Source organism: Neoarius graeffei, chromosome 17, assembly GCF_027579695.1.
Source record: "Neoarius graeffei isolate fNeoGra1 chromosome 17, fNeoGra1.pri, whole genome shotgun sequence".
Classification (NCBI taxonomy): domain Eukaryota; kingdom Metazoa; phylum Chordata; class Actinopteri; order Siluriformes; family Ariidae; genus Neoarius; species Neoarius graeffei.
In genome coordinates, this window is record NC_083585.1 from 33,684,893 (window position 1) to 33,709,385 (window position 24,493).

Below are 24,493 nucleotides of genomic sequence, written 5' to 3' on the forward strand. Positions count from 1 at the left end.
CTGCCCTGAGTATCTCAAGTCTCTGGATGTTGTGGGGTTGTCTTGGTTGACACGCCTCTGCAACATCGCGTGGCGGTCGGGGACAGTGCCTCTGGAGTGGCAGACTGGGGTGGTGGTCCCTCTTTTTAAGAAAGGGGACCGGAGAGTGTGCTCCAATTATAGAGGAATCACACTTCTCAGCCTCCCAGGGAAGGTTTACTCCAGGGTACTGGAGAGGAGAATTCGACCGATAGTCGAACCTCGGATCCAGGAGGAACAATGCGGTTTTCATCCTGGTCGCGGAACACTGGACCAGCTCTATACCCTTCAATAGGGTGCTCGAGGGTTCATGGGAGTTTGCCCAACCAGTCCACATGTGTTTTGCGGATCTGGAGAAGGCATTCGACCATGTCCCTCGTGGTATTCTGTGGGGGGTGCTTCGGGAGTATGGGGTTCAGGGGTCTTTGCTAAGGGCTGTCCGGTCCCTGTACAAATGGAGCAGGAGTCTGGTTCGCATTGCCGGCAGTAAGTCAGACCTGTTCCCAGTGCATGTTGGACTCCGGCAGGGCTGCCCTTTGTCACCGGTTCTGTTCATAATTTTTATGGACAGAATTTCTAGGCGCAGCCAGGGGCCGGAAGGAATCCTGTTTGGGAACCACAGGATTTCATCTCTGCTTTTTGCGGATGATGTTGTCCTGTTGGCTTCTTCAAACCAGGACCTTCAGCATGCACTGGGGCGGTTTGCAGTCGAGTGTGAAGCGGCTGGGATGAGAATCAACACCTCCAAGTCCGAGGCCATGGTTCTCGACCAGAAAAGGGTGGCTTGCCCTCTCCAGGTTGGTGGAGAAGTCCTGCCTCAAGTGGAGGAGTTTAAGTATCTCGGGATCTTGTTCACGAGTGAGGGAAGGATGGAGCGTGAGATCGACAGGCAGATTGGTGCAGCCTCCGCAGTGATGCGGTCGCTTTACCGGTCCGTTGTGGTGAAGGAGCTGAGCCAAAAGGCGAAGCTCTCAATTTACTGGTCGATCTACGTTCTGACTCTCACCTATGGTCATGAGCTTTGGGTAATGACCGAAAGAACAAGATCGCGGATACAAGCGGCCGAAATGAGTTTCCTTCGCAGGGTGGCTGGGCGCTCTCTTAGAGATAGGGTGAGAAGCACAGTCACTCGGGAGGAGCTCGGAGTAGAGCCGCTGCTCCTCCACATCGAGAGGAATCAGCTGAGGTGGCTTGGGCATCTTTTTCGGATGCCTCCTGGACGCCTCCCTGGGGAGGCATTCCAGGCATGTCCCCCCGGGAGGAGGCCCCGGGGAAGACCCAGGACACGCTGGAGGGACTATGTCTCTCGGCTGGCCTGGGAACGCCTCGGTGTTCTTCCCGAGGAGCTGGCCAAGGGATCTGGGGAAAGGGAAGTTTGGGCTTCCATGCTCAGATTGCTGCCTCCGCGACCCGGCCCCGGATAAAGCCGAAGAAGACAAGATGTCAGCACCTGAGGCTATATCATTACGAGCATTTCTAAAAAGGTATTATAGTTACTTTTATATAAGTAAAACAAATAAAATTAAATAAACAAATAAGAGAGATGCTTTAAAAAAATACATATGACAAATTCTAAGCCTTTTTGTGGTGGCACCTTCTTAAAAGCATCATCCAAAGTATTTTGAGAGTCAAAATATTCCCTTGTGGCATTTAGACCAAGACAGCAAAGTAAAATATGCTTGAATGTCAATGATGTCTTACAAAAATGGCATGCTAGTAGTTCTTCACCCTTTAATTAAATTAAAGTAATAAATAAAAAAAACACATGGATGAGCCTTGAATGCCCAACCTGACTCTTGGCATACACCACTTGATCATGTCTGGTATGAAATGAGAATAAAAGTGTCTTCTTTTCTCTCCCTTTTATCTTATAGACTGATGCATCAGGCAGAGAGCTGGGGGCTGTTTTGTCCCAGATGGTGGAAGAGGCGAAGTGACCTGTGGTCAGCCACAACCTCTCAATGCAAGAGATTTAGTATAACACAACTGAGGATGAAGTATAATGATAGTAACTAATAACAATAGTATAACACAATTGAAGACGAAGTATAATGATAGTAACTAATAATGATAGCATAACAACTGAGGAGGGAAATGGGCAGTCCTCACTTTCCGATACTACCTGCTAGGATGCCCTTTCACTCTTTTCCCACCACACCCCACTCCAGTGGTTCCACTGCATGAAGAATGCCAACGCACAGTTCACTCGTTGGCATCTAGCTCTTCAGCCCTTTACATTTGAGGTGGTCCATGGGCAGGGGGCACAGATGGTAGTGGCAGATTACCTCTCCTGCCAGGGGACGAGAATTGACTGCAGGCTGTACGGCTCCCCAGCCTGAGATGGGTGGTGGGGGTACATGGCAGCGGGGGCAGGGTTGAGCATCAGCTGTGGGCAGTGAGGAGTCAGGTAGAACCGGTAGGTAATGTCATGAGTTTCACCTGCGTTTGATTACGGACAATCTATTTGAGTGGCTTGTGTTCTTACAGAGGAAGAGAGAGAGCTGAGCTACCCAGCACTATGTATGTGTGCATGTGTGAAAGAAACTAAAGTTGCTGAAAAGTAACCTCCCAGATTAAAAATAAAAGTGCACTTTGTATTGTTAAGTCTGTCTGCTTGTTCCTCATTCCCTGAGCTGTCAGAGTGTTACAAGAACATTCTCAGCCCAACACATCCATTTCTTTTAACTTTGTACTAACGCCATTCTACAGTTTTTACACCGGTGCCAGCTCTGAGTTGTGTGCAACTTCCAAACTGAGAACAACACTCCTGCCTCCACATCTGCAAACAGTCTGTAGATCAGCATGTTTCAACAGCTGTCAAAGACAAAATAGAGCGGATAAGGTCCGTTTTCACACACCCAAATCAGGGTACTATTAAGCTGTGCTTTATCAGAGAAGGATGCCACTTACGTAATGTCAGCATAAGCAGATTACATTACATTATTAGCAGATATGTACAGACTACACAGCATCACATCATAATCCTAAAACAGAAACAAAGCTATATTGAAGAAGCGAAAATAACAGACAAAAGGCAAGTGAGTCTGTTCTGCATTAATTCCTCAATGAAAGCAGAAATTATGAGAAAAGGAAACTATCAGCTAGAACAGAGCAGAAAGCAAGCAAGAAAAAAGGAGAAAAACAGAAACCAGATCTTACATAATACACTGCACAAATCAAATACTTATATTTGTATTTAAGTACTCTGGTAGATTTGTATTTTGCTCAATTTCTTTGATGCCTCACAGGATGACTGAGTGCCAAGACATAAAAACAGGACAAGAATATGTAATACAATATGTATTTAACAGCAAACTGATCAAACCATTAGATAAAAATTCAGTAAAATGCTCAAGCCAAAGGCAGAATGGCCTGCGAGTACAAAACGTTAAACCAAAAATGCAACAGAAAAACAAAAAAAACGCCACAGCAAACGCAACAGCGCAAAACCACATCAACATTAACTTGTAACGGAAAAAAGGTGGGCCCTTGCTTATTGGCCATTACATGATCGGGATTGTTGATGATTGACTACAGTGTGTCAGTCTAAGTGACTGCGGAAAACAGAGAGCTGGGAGATGTGAAATAAGAGCCGAAATGAATCTTTACTCATTCTTATTTTTATCAGTGGCATTTATATGTTGTTATTTTAGATGTGCCATCTGCTTTTCATGACATTAATATGAGTTTATGAAAGCTGAACACCTACCTAAAGGAAGCTGAATTCTTCAGAAGAATTATTATTCCTTCCCACAATAAATAACTTGGCATTACATAGTTTTCACTAGACTAACTAGATAATAGACCGGAAGAAGTCTAATTCTTTTTCCTTGTCATGCATGTCGTGTAAATCAGCGAGTAGGTGATGTTCAATACACATCCACCCTTTCCATTTTGAGTTCAAGTTGTCTTTCTGAATTATGTTTTTGTTGTTGCATTTTCTGTTGCCTGTGTGATTTGTTCATTTGTTTTGTACTTGCAGGTCACTGTAAAAAGAGCAGGCAGAAGCAGAAATGTGCCTGCTTGCTAAACTCATGAACTAAACAGACTGACTGGGAACGATCTTGGAAAGCGGCCGTCAGATTCACCACACTTTTTTTTTTGACACTCTCCACACAGAGCATACTGCTTGACTGGTATCCACTTGGCATCCAGGCAAGAAATAACTGACTGCAAAACAGAGCTAAGACAGAATATGACGACATAGTACAGTCAAGGCTGAAACATTGGCAAACTGTTGAAAGGTTTCAGGAACAAACACATCCCTGCATAACACTGCAATGTTATTTTTGATCCAGGATCAGGGAAATATACAAAATAATTTGTAAGTCGTAGTGAAACTGACTGGCATATTATTAGAAAAAGAACAGAAAAAGAGGAGACAGTCACTTACTGGTAGTCCCTCTGTGCCTCTGATTATTATTTAAGGAAGTGCTTGCAGTGAGTACATTTTGCACATTTTTTAAGTTAGTCCCTGTGTGAAGTCCACAGTTTTTAATTTAATTTCCATCTTTGTCCTCATTTGTCTGCTGATCTTTTTAATTTGAGCAGTCAAGTGAGCCTTCAGATGTATTTATCTTACAATGATGACAATAACTGACTCTTTTTCTTTAGTAAGTGGCATAAAGCACATCTCGGTAACGCCCTGGTTCGGTAGTATGAAAGAGACATGCTAATTTGTATCTTGACGCCAAAAGAGAAACCTAACAAAGGTGTAAATAACCATGCTTGCCCTCTCCTATACTGCAGTCCTTTCAATTAGGCACAAATAACTGAAAACTTAAAAGCCCAGAGAGGAAAAATAGCCTAGGAATGAAGTGAAATCCTCCTGGGAAATAGTTTTAAAAAGACAGGGTCTGAGAATATTACAGGGGCAAAATTCAGATCGTGAGATTTTACAAAATGTTATTCCACAATTTTATAGGAGGAAAAGAGGATGAACCATGATGAAAAAGAGGAATAAAATGTGGTGGTAAGAACTTGGGATCTGAAAAGAGTGGGGAAAGAAAGGAAAATAACAAAAAAACAGGAAAGAGGCAGAAAAGATGACGAGAGGGAAAATTCAATACTTTCTTGCAAAATACAGAAATAAGCACATGAGAAGTCACTTATAGAGTAACAGCCAGGGGCGTAGCTGGGGGGTTCCCATGACCCCCCCTTTGTCAGACCATACATTTTTTCAATAGCTACATAAGAATATTAGAAAAGCGTCCACTGTAATTTTTCTAACTTTTTTTTTTAACTAGATTGTCACCTCAGCCTCATTAGGGTTTCTATAACCTTGACTTCCTGTGGTTTGGGTGCGAAAACCCAGTTTGTCAGAGTGTGTGCGGGAGATGCGGATGTAAGTGCAGATATGTTAAATAATACACAGTGTGATATGAGCATAAAGTGCGTAAAACACACGCAACAGGCAAACGGTCTGAAACAGCAGGCAAAGTTGTAATTAAGGAAACAGGCAGGAGGTCAATCGAGGCGCGGACAGAATACCAGAGGCAAAACTATACAAGATCAAGGGACGAGAAACAGGAGTTGAAAAACCAGGAGGTCAACAGGGACAGGAAACAAGGCTCAGTAAGGCACACTAGACGCAGCGTAATACTTCGCATTGTCCTTGCATGGGCGCAGTCCTTAAATAGCCCAAACACAGTTCATTGATTAAAGACAGGTGTTCTTTGTTAACAGCGTGCGTGCCGGAGCTCGGTAGGCGCACGCGCAAGTCAAGGTGCACCTTCAGGTGCATGAGCCAAGGCGCGCAGGACTGAAACAGTTCTGCACAAGCGCAACATGATCGCACTAGAAAGCATGGTCAAGCTGCCAGTGTACCTGCAGTCTTTTTAGTTGCGTATTACGAGTATTTCCTCGTGTTAATAATTCGCCATGTCAAAACAAGCAAAACTTTCCTCCTCCTTTCGATGTGAAGAGAGGTAAGCAATTTATTATTATTTTTTCCATCAAAGTTGCATTTTGTGGCTTCGAAGCTAAGTTTTAGTGTGCCCTTTCTAAAACACAACATCAAGAAAACGTAGAAGAAACAGCAATAATGGAAGCGCCGGTTCCTAAGCTAACTACAACTAGTAATGGTAATTATTTTTTGTTACATAATGTACTCAGGCTGCCAGTCAGTGTGTAACCCCCCCCGAAAAATCCTAGCTACGCCCCTGACAACGTTCTTGGTGATTAGTATTTAAAAAAGAGAAACAGGGACAATGGTGACCCACTTGCCTCAGCGTCATGTACATGGCAGGGCTGAGCACATATTCCTTTCCAGGAACTACAATTAGGTCTATATTGGGAGAACACAAAGAAGCAAACTGATTGTTAGTGAATAGGGAGGTTATCAAAAGAATTCCACCAACATCCTGTTCCTGTCTCAGGCGTAATCGGAAAAGTAGTCCTCTACTGATTTTTATTGTGGATGGTCTGCTGTGTAGATGGACCTGTAAGCTTTTCTGGCATCTTTCAGCAACACAAAAGAGGAACACTAGCCATACACAAACAGACAGCTTTTAATGGGGAATGGGTGTGGCACCAGCTGCCTGTCTAACAAGACTTTAAAAGGCCTCATAAATTTGTAATGCACTCCAAACTAAAATACAAAGGCAACCAGGCTCCAGATCACATCTAATGGAAGTTTACATGTGTTGCGCAACCATGTACAATAAAAGTACCATGAATTCATGACACTCTTTAGATCAGTCTGTACAAACTAGCAGACATTTTCCTTTCATGTGGTAGATTTTCAGTATACAGAATTCACAAAGGGGAAACAGGGCATATGAGAATAAGGGATATACTATAGATCTAATAATAGAGCATTTCACTACCAAAGCACTATCCTCTATGGATAATGTTTGCAATAACAACAAAAACAACTTGTTTAAATTTGTATCGTGCCTTTGACTAACCCAAGGACGCTTTACAGAGGAATGATTTTTTTAAAAAAAAACTACCACAAAAAACAGAACTACAAACAAACAAGCAAATAAATCCTGACAGATGTTAGGATGGAAGAATACAACATAAATCACAAATAAAGTGGGCAAGACTAGCTCAAGACTAGCTCAAAGCATGGTAAAAGAAATGGACAAAAAGGCAAATCAGTGATCAGGAAATTAGGGGAGGCAGGGAGAGAAGAGATACCGTAAGACTTGAGTTTTGAATGTGGAAAACAATAACAACAGATCTGGAAAACTCTTATTAAAGGACAAACTACATTTCTGAATGACAGAAGAGCAGTAGCACATAATCCAGGACAGAGGTGGACAAAGTACCCAACTTCATTACTTAAGTCAAAATACAGATGCCACTGATCAAATGTTGCTCCAATATAAGCGAAAGTTGTCCAGTCAAATTTTTAATTAAGTTAAAGTACTTGCTTTTAAAAATACTTAAGTATTAAAAGTACATTTTCTGTCAACGCATTGTTGGATTATTGCCACAATGCTTACAAAACCTAATGCTGTTACCAAAAACAGAAATGTGAATTCACAAAATGAACTTATGCTGTGCCATCATGGCGTTTTAATGTTAAGCTAGCTAGTCAGTCAGTGAAACTCCACCTGACATGCTAACAAACTCTTTTCAAACTCGAAATCATATTGGGTAGCTAATGCTACTAGCAAAGAAATATTTCTACATTGTTTATTGGGCAAGATTATGCTAAAACATTTCTGAAAGGACTTCAGATAAGTTAACGTTATTCATGTTAGCATAACTCTGTTTTTACATGCTAACCAACAGTGTCCAAGTTAACTAGCTATGTGTAAACGTTAGCCATGGACAAGGCGATGGCAACTTGGTGGGCAAATCCATAGAAAGTCCTTTGGCTAACCAGACTGCATAGCTATTGCAGCATTATCGCTAGCTCTAAAAGCACAGACAACTTCATTGCAAGCTTCCTCTTGGAATAAAACGTTTATATCCCTCAATATGCTTCTGCAGGTTGGATGGCGAGCTTTTGTAGGCCGTGATGTGGTTTGTTTTCGGCAAACATTTGAAACGAAACGAATCTTCAGGGGCGTAGCTAGGATTTTTCGGGGGGGGCACTGACTGGCAGCCTGAGTACATTATGTAACAACAAAAAATAATTACCATTGCTAGTTTTAGGTAGCTTGGAAACCAGCTCTTCCATTATTGTAGTTTCTTCCACATTTTCTTGATGTGTTTTAGAAAGGGCACACTAAAACTTAGCTTCGAAGCCACAAAATGCAACTTTGATGGAAAAATATAATAAATTGCTTACCTCTCTTCACATCAAAAGGAGGAGGAAAGTTTCGCTTGTTTTGACATGGCGAATTATTAACACAAGAGAAAATACTTGTAATTCACAACTAAAAAGACTGCAGCTACACTAGCAGCTTGACCATGCTTTCTAGTGCAATCGTGTTGCGCTTGCGCAGAACTGTTTCAGTCCTGCGTGCCTTGGCTCGTGCACCTCAAAGTGCGCCTACCGAACTCCGGCATCCACACCGTTAACAAAGAACACCTGTCTTTAATCAATGAACTGTGTTTGGGCTATTTAAGGACTGCGCCCATGCAAGGACAATGTGAAGTATTACGTCGCGTCTAGTATGCCTTACCAAGCCTTGTTTCCTGTCCTTGTTGACCTCCTGGCAGGGCTCGACATTAACGGTTGTCTGCTTGTCCGGGACAAGTGATACTTTATGTCGGACAAGTCATCGTCTCAGTTACTTGTCCGATTGGACAAGTGCCAAAATACGCCGATATTCGGGTTACATATCAAATTTATCAGTTTATTCACATGATTTTCAAAGCATCTCACTTGACATGTTGTTTTGATGAATCGCCGGATGTTTCTCTTCGGAAAGAGCGATGTGTGCATGCGCAATATTCCGCTTGCAAAACCGGACAATACCGCTTCGTGTATTTGAACTGAAAAGTAAACGGTCATTTACCAGACCCTCCAGGATTTTGCGATTTGCAACTTCAACGCAAATTCAACCAATCCCCATGAATTCAGGGCGGTGTTGCAATTATATCCAATCACTGCAATTTTCCCGCAAATTTGACCAATCGTTGGTGTCGTCTTGAGGTGACGTCGACAAACTACCTTCCACCTTACTTCCATGTTCAAAAGAAGCAGCATGTGCGAGTCAGTGTTTATATAGGCTTAAATTCTGTTACTGAAAGTGTGTTATGTTTACAGTGAAGGACTGTGTGCACTTTACATTATTTTTTTTACTGAACACAAGAAATTAATGGATGCCAACATTTTTGCCAAAATGGTATTTTATTTTCCATTGTTTAGGCAGCTTCAGCATCATACTGTGAGATTCTGTTCAAATTGTTTTTTTTCTTCTATGAAGCCTGAGCCATTTATTTTATTAGTTTATAATTATTGTTTAATTTAGTCTTCAGGAGAGACTGCCTGCACACAGTACTAGTATTAATAGTTTTTTTTCTTACATGAAAGCTGAGGCATTTATATTATATTTTAAGGTAACTTCATGTTGTGCTGTGAGGTTCTACACACTAACTTTTGAACCAACAGGTGCATTTGGATAAGTAAAGCCTATTTTTCTGCATTTTTGTAGTCCTAGTAATCTTTTATATTGGTGAAGTTGTTTATAGGACCATTTCTCAGTGTCTGTTTTTTTAATCAATAGTTTTTCAGTAATAACTTAATATTTAACATATCACTCAATTTTAATCACACAAAGAGAAAATCGCAACAATTTCTCGCAACTTTCACTTCCTCCCACAATGTAATCGCAACAAAAACACCGCAACTTTCATCGCAACCATTAAATACCATACAGGAGCCACACTGAATAATTAGACAACAATTAATCAGTGGAGGATATATATTCAAAGTTAATAATTTAAAAATGAAAATATATATAATTTTAATTTTCTGGCTTTCAATTTCTCATGAATAAATTAATGACTGATGGAGTCCAATTTTTTTCTGCAGTGAATAGATTTTTGTGTTCAAGTAATTCTGGTGAAATTAGTTTATTACAAATAGTTTGTGTTTTTTTTCTCAAATTTTTCTTTGGACAAGTCAACTTCACATTTGGACAAGTAAATTTCCTTTCAACTTGCCCGACAGGACAAGTGGTTTCAAAAGTTAATGTAGAGCCCTGCCTCCTGGTTTTTCGACTCCTGTTTCTCGTCCCTTGATCTTGTACAGTTTTGCCTCTGATGTTCTGTCCACGCCTCGATTGACCTCCTGCCTGTTTCCTCGATTACGACTTTGCCTGCTGTTTCGGACTGTTTGCCTGTTGCGTGCGTTTTACGCACTTTATATTATTTAAGATATCTGCACTTACATCCGTCTCTCCCGCACACACTCTGACAAACTGAGTTTTCGCGCCCAAACCACAGGAAGTCAAGGTTATAGAAACCCTAATGAGGCTGAGGTGACAATCTAGTTTTTAAAAAAAAAAGTTAGAAAAATTACAGTGGGTGCTTTTCTAATATTCTTATGTGGCTATTGAAAAAATTTATGGTCCGACAAAGGGGGAGGGGGGTGTCACAGGCACCCCAGGACCCCCCCAGCTATGCTCCTGATCTTTAATCCTTTCAGAAAACTGAAACATGGGCTCATGGGCCATGGGTGAGTACATTCCCCAGAAGAACCGCCTCCTTCCATTCTATCATCAACTGATCATGTTAAATAATGCTGCTGAGAAATAACTGAACTTGATTTTATACAGTCTATGGGTGTGACGTGACCCTAGTGATTACTGACAGTGAAAAAAACCCAATCATGTTTTAGAAAATAAAAAACATCCACTTTCAAAGCTGCTTCATAGTAATGAGTAACGAGGACCTTGATCGAAACGTAGTGGAGTAAAAAGTACGATTATTTGCCTTTCAAATGTAGTGAAGTTAAAGTCATAAGTTTCCAAAAATAAATAAATAAATACTCAAGTAAAGTACAGATACTCAAAAAGTGTACTTAAGTACAGTACTCAAGTAAATGTGGGACATTCCACCAAATGGGTGCCATTTGCTTGTTGTACCACTCCCAAATTAAACTTAATTTGTTATATCTTTTGAACACTGATTATAATTACACACATATTTAACTATTCAAAATGTGTATTGGTCAACCTCAGGCTATGTTATTTATTTTTTTTTTACAAGGTTTGGAAGTCAAAGATGGCTGCATACTCTTTATATGAGTAACAGGACTGAAAGTAATGCCACTTTTCCACTACAAACGCGGCTGAGTTGGGCTGAGCCATGCCGTGCTGAGTTGGGCTGAGTCGAGCTGAGCGGGGCTATTGGAGTTGCATTTCGACTACCACCGCGCTGAACCGTGCTGGCTGGAAGTGGGTGGACACATTGGGTGGAGTTAGCGAAAGTGGGTGACGTCACGTGATGTCGTTAAGCGGCGCAAACAGTGACATCAGTGATCTTTTAAGCGGTAGTCTCACGCCCCGGATAGTAAACAATAAACATGGAGGACATGGAGTCGTTAGTGTTGCTGGTCTTGGTGCTGTGGCTTGTTGTCACCGACAACGCCAACAGATACTGGCAAGAGCGTATAGATGAGGCGAGGCGCATAAGGCTTCAGAAATTCTCGTAATTCGTAATTATTCTTCTTCCGGGTTTACGGTGTTTACAGATCCCAGCGTGCTCGCGGGGCGTGTGGGGGCATGTGAGGACACTCCTCCTCACCAATCAGTGCACAGGGGAGTGTCTCCTCACGCCCCCAGCCTCACTCAGCTCGGTTTGGCTCGCTTCAGCCCCACTCCAAAACCGTGCGAGTTTTGGGTGCTAAGCAGGGCTGAAGCGAGCCGAGTCGTGCTGTTTTGAGATAGTCGAAACGCGAGCCGTGTCGGGCTGAAGTGAGCTGAAAAAGGGTAGTGGAAAAGGGCCATAACAGGACTGAGTTTTTAGCCTAGGATTAGCTAATACATGGAATTAAGCCACATGGCGTCATCGCTAATAGCATGACCACACTTAGCACATTCTAGTGATTTACCAAAAATCTGTATTTTTAAAATAAACAAATATCATCTAAGAAATAATTTAAGTAACAGGACAGTATGTTGACATTGGCCTCATCAGTCAAAGTTAAAAAAATCATCAAATATACAGAAAAGTAAATGAGAGAACTAACTTTTGGTCTTCCCATGGCCTTCAGAAGACAAAACTGATGTAACTTCCTGTTGAGCATGTGATTTATGGAATGTTCCAAATTTGTCAGATGGGGTAATATGTTTAGGTAACAGGACTGAGTGAAAACCCAGGGACACGACAAAAATGTGTATTTTAACTAAGATATTGTGGATTTCTTATGAAAAAAATATATTTAAACCATGGATAGGATATGGAGTCACACAAGTGCAAAAGAAATACTGTTTCTGAAGGATTTTAATCATAATGTTTCATAGTTAAGTATAAAGTTAGAGTGCGGGGACAGGTAACACATGCTATTTTTCAGTGTTTTAGGTAGTTTTTATTAATCCTTACAATTATATATCTTAAATTTGAAATCAGATCAATGTGCAGGACATTCTGTGTAATAAGGAAATGTATTTTAAAGTACATTTTTATGTGCATTTATACATATAATTTTCTAGGGACGGAAATGGCACCGATTCGGTGGAATGGCTCATGTACTTTGTTACTGTCCACCTCTGGTAGTAGTAGTATTTGAGGTCTGTGAACAAGTATAAAAAAATGCAAAAGCATAAATGATATTTTTCTAATAGGAATATTTATTTATTGATAAAATACTCACTAAATATTCTCATAGACATTTACATACAGTAAACATGGCATCTAAAGTGCTTGTAAACAATACAAAAGTTAGAGAAAAAGAGAAGAGGTTTCTTCTCAAACACCCCCCCCCCAAAAAAAAAAAAATCCCAACCACACATGAAAATAAATGAGCTGCAGTGTTATAGACCCACTTTGAAAGAAAAAAAAAATACAGTAAATTAAATCAACACACCTGAATTGCTGATATTTCATCCTAGGAGTAAAAAGTACGATATTTGCTTTTCAAATGTAGTGAAGTTAAAGTCATAAGTTTCCAAAAAAAAAAAATACTCAAGTACAGATACTCAAAAAGTGTACTTAAGTACAGTACTCAAGTAAACTTCATTACTGTCCACCTCTGCTCCAGGATGAATGAAAAGTACTTTTTAAACTTTTATCTGTTCGATTTAAATCTGTTAGATGAATTAAATAACTCACTGCATAGCTCTATCCCTCTATCAGAGCTGTAAATATAAACAGTCATACACTAGCTAGCATTAGCACAAACCGGGATAAGGGCTCGGCTCCAAACGGCTCCTGACTGCTTGCACGAGTGCACTACGTAGGAGTATAAAATAATGGCTTCTGCAGCCTATGTGGGAAGCTTTATATCCAATGGGAATGTATTTAGGATACAACCTAGGGACTGTGGTGAAAAAGTGAAGAGATTGGTTTTAAGGGAATAGCTTGTAAACTGACATTAGCAGCGATTTAGTGCACAAACAGACTGGAGGTATATTTCTGGCTAAATTATAAACGTTGTTTAATTTTTCAGGACCAGATAAAGAAGAAGCAGAGAGACACTGTGGTATGAAGGGAGGCCTCACGATTCGACTTGGACAATTACAAGAAGCTCAACACATGCAGGACCTCTGCTTGAAAAGAGTCGTGTGATAATTAGTTTAAAAATATATAAAAACACTGTTCACCTTGAGCTCTGGAATGAAATAATAATAGTTCAGTAATAATAATGGAAGCACGCTGAGGAACCCTAGAGAGAAAAGGTTAGCAAGCTAACATCCAAACACACACTCGGCTACTTACTGGAACTGAGAGAGCAGCTGGTGAGCGGCACAACATCAGCTTTCCAGTCTGCTATGAAAAATATTATTTTTAGCCTCGTTTCCTTCAGAGGAATAAATCTGCACAGAAACAGGGACGGGTTTAAACCCTCACTGATCCACACTCAGAGTGAGAGAGAGTGTGTGTGTGTGCGGTTCCCAGTGCTCCAGTCCCGCGACGGAGCGACATTGCGTTGTGTGTGTTTGGTGAATCAAACACACCAGAAGAGACTGTGGGGGCTCAAATCAGACTTTCAGAGGAACAAAGGCGCAGACAGCTGCCTAGTGGACACACACATCAAATGCATCCCTGTCCCCAAAGTTTACTACATAACCACGAGGTATTCGACCAAAACCATCTCTTCTTTTCCTGAAATTCTTTCTGCAAAAAAAAAAAATGTGTGAAGTCCCTAAAGGTATTTTTCTTTTCTAGTGTGCACAAAATAATTTGTTCCCACAAGAAAAAAATATCACCTTTCAGGACTCAGTGTGGGGCGGCACGGTGGTGTAGTGGTTAGCGCTGTCGCCTCACAGCAAGAAGGTCCTGGGTTCGAGCCCCGGGGCCGGCGAGGGCCTTTCTGTGCGGAGTTTGCATGTTCTCCCCGTGTCTGCGTGGGTTTCCTCCGGGTGCTCCGGTTTCCCCCACAGTCCAAAGACATGCAGGTTAGGTTAACTGGTGACTCTAAATTGACTGTAGGTGTGAATGTGAGTGTGAATGGTTGTGTGTCTATGTGTCAGCCCTGTGATGACCTGGCGACTTGTCCAGGGTGTACCCCGCCTTTCGCCCGTAGTCAGCTGGGATAGGCTCCAGCTTGCCTGCGACCCTGTAGAAGGATAAAGCGGCTAGAGATAATGAGATGAGGACTCAGTGTGGTTGCTCATGCATGTTACAAAGTTAAATTCAATGTCTCATCTCATCTCATTATCTCTAGCCGCTTTATCCTGTTCTACAGGGTCACACACTGCAAAAAATGATATATTGTTAAGAGGAAATATCTTTACTATAGGTGGCACGGTGGTGTAGTGGTTAGTGCTGTCACCTCACAGCAAGAAGGTCCCGGGGTCGGCGAGGGCCTTTCTGTGTGGAGTTTGCATGTTGTCCGCGTGGGTTTCCTCCGGGTGCTCCGGTTTCCCCCACAGTCCAAAGACATGCAGGTTAGGTTAACTGGTGACTCTAAATTGACCGTAGGTGTGAATGTGAGTGTGAATGGTTGTCTGTGTCTATGTGTCAGCCCTGTGATGATCTGGCGACTTGTCCAGGGTGTACCCCGCCTTTCGCCTGTAGTCAGCTGGGATAGGCTCCAGCTTGCCTGCGACCCTGTAGAAGGATAAAGTGGCTAGAGATAATGAGATGAGATCTTTACTATAGGTGAATCTATCCAATATTTCTGATTAGAAGATTATTAGAACGCAAATACAAGTTTATTTAGCTTACTTTTAGATGCTTTTGCTCATTTCAAGCTTTAAATTGTCTTATTCTATTGGCAAATAATTTTGCTTCTTTCTAGAATTAAACGCTTAAAATTAGCAAAATTATCTGCCAATAGAATAAGACAATTTAAAGCTTGAAATGAAGAAAAGCATCTAAAAGCAAGCTACATAATCTTATATTTGAGTCCAAATAATCTTCTAATAAGAAATGTTAGATAAATTCACTCATTTTAAAGATATTTTCTTTTAACAATATATCATTTTTTGCAGTGCAGGCAAGCTGGAGCCTACACTGCAAAAACCCGGCTTACAAAAACAAGGGAAAAAAAGTAATAAAATGAGGAATATTTTACTTAAAATAAGCAAAATTATCTGCCAACAGAACAAGAAAATTTGACTTGGCAAGATTTTTAAAAACAAGTAAATATATCTAGCTTTAGAAACCCCACAGATGTCTTAAAACTAGTGTATTTATACTAAAAACAAATAGATTTCTACTACTCACTTTAACATGCTAGATACTTTGTCCCCCAACCAACAGTTTGACTATATCTGGACATATTGGTGTGCTCTGTTTAAGTAAGTGTTTATACCAACTGAGACCGCCAAATAAATTAAAATCAAAACAACAAACCAATCCATTTTGTAGCCTATTTTTGTTGCCAGATTGACAATACAACAATTCATTTCATTTAGTTATCTGTTTTGTGTTAAGAGATTAAAAGAAAGGATAAGATGCTTGAAATAAGAAATTCTGACTTTGACAAACTTGTCATGGTTAATATAACACCGATGAAATTATGGTCAGTCTCATTTTAAGACAGAACTTATTCATAACCAGTAATAAAATCTCAATAACAAGTTATAATACCTTAAGATAATTGAGGGAAAAAATGCTTAAAGTAAGTGAAATACTCTTACACAAAACCTGCCTGGAAAGGAGAATTATCTTGGCAGACAAATAACAAGCATATTTTGTCTTGATTTAAGATATTTAATCTTGGTTAGATTTTACTTTTTGCAGTGTATCCCAGCTGACTACGGTATTTCCTCTTGTGTTAATAATTCGCCATGTCAAAACAAGCAAAACTTTCCTCCTTCTTTTGATGTGAAGAGAGGTAAGCAATTTATTATATATTTTTTTCCATCAAAGTTGCATTTTGTGGCTTCGAAGCTAAGTTTTAGTGTGACGTTTCTAGAACACATCAAGAAAACGTGGAAGAAATGGCAATAATGGAAGAACCAGTTTCTAAGCTAACTAAAACTAGCAATGGTAATTATTTTTTGTTACATAAGGTACTCAGGCTGCCAGTCAGTGTGTGGACCCCCCTTTGAAAAATCCTAGCTACGCCCCTGGTTTGTGCAGTTCAGATCAAAACTTATATTTTCTACTTCACCTCCACCTCCATTCTGTGTTGTAATGTACCGTACACTGGTGAATTTGGGATTTGTTAGGAATTAAAGTATGTAGCCTAGAGTTACCATATATATGTTATTTACCAGCTGGGAGGTCCGTATCGTGAAATACCGTGACCGAGGTCTTGAAAGTACTCAAGGCTGAGGTCACGGTATTTCACCATACGGACCAACCTTAAGCTGGTAAATAATATATTTATTTTTTTCTTTACCAAATTCTAACAGAAAACGAGAGCGCCTGAAAGGGAAAACTGAGCTGAGCTGCCATTTTGAATCCTCATTCACAGCTGTAATGCAAATGGCTTCCTCCTTGGTATACAAGTGCACTTCCATGGCAGGGAAAAAAAACTACATTTTGCTACCTATGTAGTCCCCCAATTATACAAAATTGAGTCATTCAGGATTCAGCCATGTTTTTGCTCGGCATTAGCAACAGTTACAGGTTTTTAGCTTTCTCCTGAAATGTTTTCTTTTATTTCTTCTTCCTCAGGGTAGTAAAACTCGCTTTCGCTGTAAAGACTGTCGTTATCTCATCTCATCTCATTATCTCTAGTCGCTTTATCCTGTTCTACAGGGTCACAGGCAAGCTGGAGCCTATCCCAGCTGATTACGGGCGAAAGGCGGCGTACACCCTGGACAAGTCGCCAGGTCATCACAGGGCTGACACATAGACACAGGCAACCATTCACACTCACATTCACACCTACGGTCAATTTAGAGTCACCAGTTAACCTAACCTGCATGTCTTTGGACTGTGGGGGAAACCGGAGCACCTGGAGGAAACCCACGCAGACACGGGGAGAACATGCAAACTCCACACAGAAAGGCCCTCGCCGGCCACGGGGCTCGAACCCAGACCTTCTTGCTGTGAGGCGACAGCGCTAACCACTACACCACCGTGCCGCCCACTGTCGTTATCACTATCCATAATGTAAAATTAATTCTATTCTCCTGAGAGATGCGAAAATAAATGTTGACAAAAATTGCTACTATGTTTGTTGTTGCTGTGAATGAGCGAGTTGTCAGAGGTCTGTAACCGGGGTCCGTATCGTAGGATACGGACCTGCTCGCCAGCCAATCAGAGCGCAGGATTTGATGGAAACCAGACCGTGAAAAAAAAAATGCTATTATTTATTAAACTTCTGGAGAATAAAAGAACATTTTAAGGATTTTTTTTTTCAAAATGCCCACATTGGGAGAGTTGGGACAGTTCATATTAGGGTTTTTTTTTTTCTTGTGGTTTTCAAATATAAAATTGTTTAAAATGTTTTGTTAAAAATATGGGAGTGTACCTACATGAGGATTAAACTTACTTCATTCCTTCTTGAGAATGGAGCTGTTGTGTCTCGTCAGGTTTTGGGTAAACTGACATTTTTCTATCGCTGTACCAGCATTGTGTGTTCATACAGTTCATATGTTACAAGTTTTGATAATAAATAAAAATTAAACATGTAGGCCTTGGTATTTTATTTTCGTTCCATGTCTCCTCACTATGTCCCAAGTCTCCCAACATAGTGTCCCATGTCTCCCTGCAAAAAAAAAAATGACAGTAACAGTGAAGCCTGAAGGTCAGTATATGTGACAAGCTGAGAAACTACTACTGTGGGAAGAGGGTACGGTAAATACTCTCAGTAAATAATGCAATATGAACGTGACGCTACCTGCAGAGAATTTCACACAATCTACAAAAGCTGAAAACTTGTCCCAAGTCTCCCTGCTCTCCCCTACTCAAACCTTTTAAGATGTTTCAAAAAATCACAAACGCATATACTTATTTTATAAACTATTAAACATTAGGCTCATTTTAAAAAAAATATATACAGTTATATTCTGCCCCTTTATTGATGCTATAGAGCTTTACATTCCTGAACTTTCCACTGACAGGACACATTAGGTACAAGCCGACATTATTTCTAATTTCGGATTGTTTACCCGTTATTATGATTTAGATTAAATCTGTTTAGCCTGTTTTCCATCTAGACAGCTAAAAAAAATTTGGCATGGGCCCAAAGAGCCTACGGGCCTTTCACCAAGCCACTATTGAGAACATCCTGACTGGATGCATCATGGTCTGGTACCGGAACTGGCACCGCCCTCAAATGCAAGGCACTGTAGAGGATGGTGAGGACAGCCCAGTGGTTTACTGGGTGTTAGCTTCCCTCTATCCAGGACATTTACAGAAAGCAGTGTGTCCAGAAGGCTCACAGGATCATCAGAGACCCAAATCACCCGAACAACAGATTGCTTGTGCTGCTTCCTTCTGGCAAGAGGTACCACAGCCTCAGTGCCCAGACCAGCAGACTTGTCTTGTATTGTTTGTGCATTGTCTCTGTCTCATATACTGTCTTGTATTGTCCCTGCATTGTTTTCTTACTATATTTTTACGAGTACTGTTTGTTTTATTATTGTTTTTATTTCATTGCATTTGCACATGCTGCTATGGAAGTAGTCAGTGGCAAGGGATTTTACTCCTTATACTTGTATAATGGATGTAAAACATTAATAATTCAAGAGACCAGTCAAACATAATATCTATAAGAGCTTAATAATAAATATAACTTTGATAATGGCGTGTTGTGATTCCCATGGCTGTAACAAAAATAAATAATCAGAGACCCCACATTGAGAACCACTGTAAGTATTATAATTCTGGCCAGATCTGGCATCTTGAAACCACCCCCAACATGTCTCAGATTTTATTAAGCACAATGTGACTATACTGCTAAAGAGAATTATACATACAAATTGCATTATTTTTCAAATTATTTTTATGCCATTTTGATTGGCTGAGCAAACTGCAAATAACTGCCTATACATAATGGTCTGCTCATGCACAGTTACTTCACACTTTTGTATTTTGAGTTCTGTGAGATGCAAGTAAAACAGTGATTGCATCTGATTTCTTTGTTGTTTGACTCGTCACGGCAACTTTATAATCAGTATTTCAAAAAAAATTGAATGATAAAACAATTATTGAACTTTTGAATTATTGAACTCTGCCTTTGGCATCAGCAAATTGCTGCCTGCTCTTCACTAACAAATCACAATGTTTTGTTTAGCCTCGTCCAATAATTGCTTATTATTCACACATGGTTACGCAAATAACCAATCAGTACAAAGAAACTGAGACATGTCCAGCTTGAAACACATACAACATCAGGTAACTTAGATAAGCAGAGGTGCCAGTAGGAATTTTGTGCCACCTTACCCAGATAATTTTAATTCATTATGATTCTTTGGGCTCACTTGGATCTCTTTGAATCATTCCCACCTTCTTGTATTTTACAACAATCCTGTGATGAGTAAGTAAAAATAGAAATAATAGACTCTTCTGTGTAAAGTTCAACCCAATTGAAATAAGCAGTTATAACAATTAATGCAAATTCCAGTTTGTATTCCTGCCTTGTGCACAGTGTTCCCAGGATCCACTGCAACCCTGACCAGGATAAAAAAACAAACAAACAAACAAACAAAAAAAAAACTTACTGAAGATTATCATGGTCCTACCTGTGGGCTTCTCTCTTCAGGTAACATCTCCACTCAGCATTACCAGCCACGCCCGCACTCACTTCCTCTTATTAACTCCCAGTGGCTGTCATTGGCTGTTACCGATCACCTGTTTTCCCCCTGTGTGTATTTAAGCTGCAGTCCTCCCAAGCTTCTGTGTCAGATCATCTGCAACTCTCAGCCTGAAACCTGCTTTGTGTTCCTACTACTCTGACTCCTGAAATTGTTCTGTTCAACTCTGTCTGCACTCCAGCCCCGGTACCCTGACCTGCCTTCTGTTCCGTTTGACTCTGTCTGCTCTCCAGCCCCGGTAACCTGATCTGCCTTCTGTCCTGTTGACTCTGTGTTCCAGTTTGCTCTCTAACTCCTGCCTGCTGAGGGACTGCTCGCTTGGAGACTGCCTGGAACCCAAGTTCTGTCTGCTTACAGCCACAACTCTTTGACTACGCCAGATCCTGTCAGATCTCAGAAGCTAAGTAGGGTTGGGCCCAGTCAGTACTTGGATGGGAGACCTCAGATGTCACCACCAGCCATCCCTGCCTCTCAGTTCTCCTGCCTCTGGACTTCACACATTCTCCCAACTCCCTTTTCCCCTATTATTAATAAACTGTGGTTTGAGCGCACTTGATCTCCTCTCCTGTCTGTTCCGTGACAGAACGATCTGACCACAACATGGAGTCAGTGCCCGAACCCTCTGCCCTAGACCAGCTGCAGCGCATCGAAGAAGAGGTCAGTCAGATGTCTGCCGACATTGCAGCCCTGATCCAGCTTGGTCATCATCAGCAGCAACAACGACTGGACCAAGCACTCCAGCTGCTCACCGCCCAACCACCGCAGTCCCTCGTTGCATCAGCCCCTGTCATACCCGCCAGCTCTGGGAGGCGCTCCTGCTACACTCGAGGCCCCGGAACCCAAGGTTGGCAGTCCGGAGCATTTTGACGGTGACCCCTTCCAAGTCTGTGCCTTCCTGACCAGTTGCCGGTTGCTGTTCGACCTGCAGCCCAGAACCTTCGCGTCGGAGGCAGTGAAGGTGGCCTTCGTCATCACTTGTCTGACTGGCCGCGCCCGCCTGTGGGGGACTGCTGAGTATGAACGCCGGACACTGGCGTGTGCCTCCTTCACCTTGTTTTCAGCGGAAATGACTAAGGTCTTCGACCTGGGCTCATCGTCAGTAGAGGCATCCGGAGGACTGATGAGTATTCGCCAAGGCAGACAAACAGTGGCTGACTACTCGATCGATTTCCGGACCTTGGCCCGGCGCAGCAAGTGGGGCACGCAGGCGCTGGTGGACGCCTTTCTGCACAGCCTGGCTGACTACATTAAGGACGAATTGGTCTCGCTCAAACAACCGTCGACACTCGATGAGGCCATTGCCCTGGCCGTCCGCATCGACCACCGGGTCCAGACCTGTCGACGAGAGAGGGCCCGCCAGACTCAGTCAGTCACCAGCGCATGGAGTAACCCAGCCCCTTCTACGTCTCCTGCTGCTTCTCCGCCGAGCCTTCTGGACCAGGCAGAGCCCATGGAGATCGGCCGTGCTTCCCTCAGCCCGGCAGAGTGCCAGCGTCGGATCACCTCCAATCTGTGCCTGTACTGTGGGGGTGACGGTCACCGTGCTGCCTCTTGCCCAGTAAAAGCGACGAGCTCACTGGACATGGGAGGGGTCCGGCTGGGCTCAATGATCATCCAGTCCTCCACCAGCCAGAAACCTATGCTCAAAGTTCGTCTTCGTCTGTTGGATTCCACCCACACCCTGGCTGCCCTGGTTGACTCTGGCGCCGAGGTGAACATCATGGACACCGAGCTTGCGTGCCAGTTGGGTCTGCAAAGCCTTCACTTATCCTCTCCCGTTCCAGCCAGGGTGCTGGATGGCCATCTTCTTGGCACCATCGCCCGCCTCACTGCCCCTGTCCCGATGACTCTGTCAGGCAACCACCACGAAACCATCCAGTTTCACCTGCTCCGTTCCCCCGACCAACCTCTCATCCTGGGCTATCCATGGCTCTGCCAACACAGTCCTCACCTCGACTGGGCCACTGGCGCGATAAGAGAATGGGGCAAGGACTGCCACCGGACCTGCTTACGAGCTGCCACTCTAACCCCCCGTACTCCACCTGCCAGCTCTGCCCCCTCCAAGGACCTGCCCCTCCAGGTGGAGTCTCGTAAGCTAGCACCTCGGTTCGTCGGACCATTCCCTGTCCAGAGGATAATCAGCCAGTCTGCTGTCCGGCTCTGACTGCCCAAGTCCATGAGAGTGCACCCCACCTTCCACGTCTCTAAGATCAAGCCAGTACACGAGAGCCCGCTTGTCCCAGCTGCTCCTCCTCCTCGTCGTCTCATTGACGGTGGCCCGGTCTACTCCGTCCGGCGACTGCTGAAGTCACGACGCAGGGGCCTCCAATACCTGGTGGATTGGGAGGGCTATGGTCCTGAGGAGAGGAAGTGGGTTCCTGCTGGAAGGATTCTGGATCCTGCCCTCATCGCCGACTTCCATCGGCTACACCCCGACCAGCCCTCCATCCGACAGGGCCGACGTAGGGGTTCTCACCGTGCGGATCCACTCCCGGACCCTGCCCCTGCTCCAACGCCTGAGCCTGACACCGAACTGAATCCTGGGCAGGGGTCCTGGGATGACGATTCTTCTGACGGTGAAGAGGGTGCGGAGGCTATGGACACTGACCGGTCTGAGGAGTTCTAACCCTCCACCGGTATTCCCCCTCCTCCCGCCCGTCTTTGGTGATCTGTGGCTAGGGACTTCTGGGGCCGTCCCTTGGGGGGGGGGTTCTGTCATGGTCCTACCTGTGGGCTTCTCTCTTCAGGTAACATCTCCACTCAGCATTACCGGCCACGCCCGCACTCACTTCCTCTTATTAACTCCCAGTGGCTGTCATTGGCTGTTACCGATCACCTGTTTTCCCCCTGTGTATTTAAGCTGCAGTCCTCCCAAGCTTCTGTGTCAGATTGTCTGCAACTCTCAGCCTGATAACCTGCTTTGTGTTCCTACTACTCTGACTCCTGAAATTGTTCTGTTCGACTCTGTCTGCTCTCCAGCCCTGGTACCCTGACCTGCCTTCTGTTCCGTTTGACTCTGTCTGCTCTCCAGCCCTGGTAACCTGATCTGCCTTCTGTCCCATTGACTCTGTGTTCCAGTTTGCTCTCTAACTCCTGCCTGCTGAGGGACTGCTCGCTTGGAGACTGCCTGGAACCCAAGTTCTGTCTGCCTACAGCCACAGCTCTCTGACTACACCAGATCCTGTCAGATCTCAGCTGCTAAGCAGGGTCGGGCCCAGTCAGTACTTGGATGGGAGACCTCAGATGCCACCACCAGCCATCCCTGCCTCTGGACTTCACACATTCTCCCAACTCCCTTTTCCCCTATTATTAATAAACTGTGGTTTGAGCACACTTGATCTCTTCTCCTGTCTGTTCCGTAACAGAAGATGAATAAATATACACTCAGTAATAAACTGGCAACACTGTACTTGGGTAGGAAGTAGTTAGTTAAGTGACAAATCTGTGCACAAACTTGTTTGTTAACTAGCGCATATCTGTTTCAAAGTACACATAAATTCATCTCAACAAATAAGTCTTGGTTTGAGTTGCAAATGATATCTAAAATTCAGCTTATAGCTGCCTTACATAATTCTATGGACTGGTTGAACATGTAAAGTGTGCAACATTTCTAATATCAATTTAATTTATTCTCTCAAAGCCAGCAATTTTATAGAAGTAATGAATAACTGTTTAAAGATAAACAATTTTCTATCAAGTACCTCCAATAAAACAGCCTTATGCAACTTAATAGAGCTTCTGTTGTGTCCAGGAAATAGAACCGAAGCGTAATTGTGCTTGACTGAGAGTAATAGTGGTTATAAATGTATTCCAGCAGTAGCAGTTTAATGCTTGTGCTGAGGACATTTGTGCAGTACTTTATTGAACAGGATTATTGCTTAGGGAGAAAACTATCTTTTTTCTTGCCTCTAGTTTTTTGTTTTGACAGTCTGACATTTCACCCCTGAAGGAATGAGCTGGAAAATGGAACAGGATGTGAGATCATGCTGGCTTCTGATGACCCTTCTCATGGTTACATGCATTACATGGGACTCAAGTGTGCCTTCTTGTCTCATACATTCTGTTTCATCATTGTTTACACAGATTATTGCATTATCTTTTCTAATTATACAAACCCCAGTTCTAGAAAAGTTGGGATATTTTCCAAAATGCAATAAAACAAAAATCTGTGATTTGTTAATTCACATGACCCTTTATTTAACTGCTAAAAATACAAAGAAAAGATTTTCAATAGTTTTACTGACCAA

At 42.6% G+C, this 24,493-nt stretch overlaps 1 protein-coding gene across 3 annotated transcripts in view; it reads right to left on the reverse strand.

Annotated features, from left to right (window-relative positions):
• cuedc1b (CUE domain containing 1b) overlaps positions 1-20,191 on the reverse strand; it is a 56,968-nt gene extending 36,777 nt beyond the window's left edge. The window contains exon 1 of one of the 3 annotated variants that reach the window (XM_060944070.1): positions 20,175-20,191. The gene's annotated coding sequence lies outside the window, so the exon portion shown is untranslated. Of the gene's footprint in view, positions 1-12,952; positions 13,000-13,803; positions 14,051-20,174 lie in introns of those variants that run through there. The other 2 variants (XM_060944067.1, XM_060944069.1) reach the window with 2 other exon arrangements.
• Between the last annotated feature and the right edge of the window lie 4,302 nt (positions 20,192-24,493).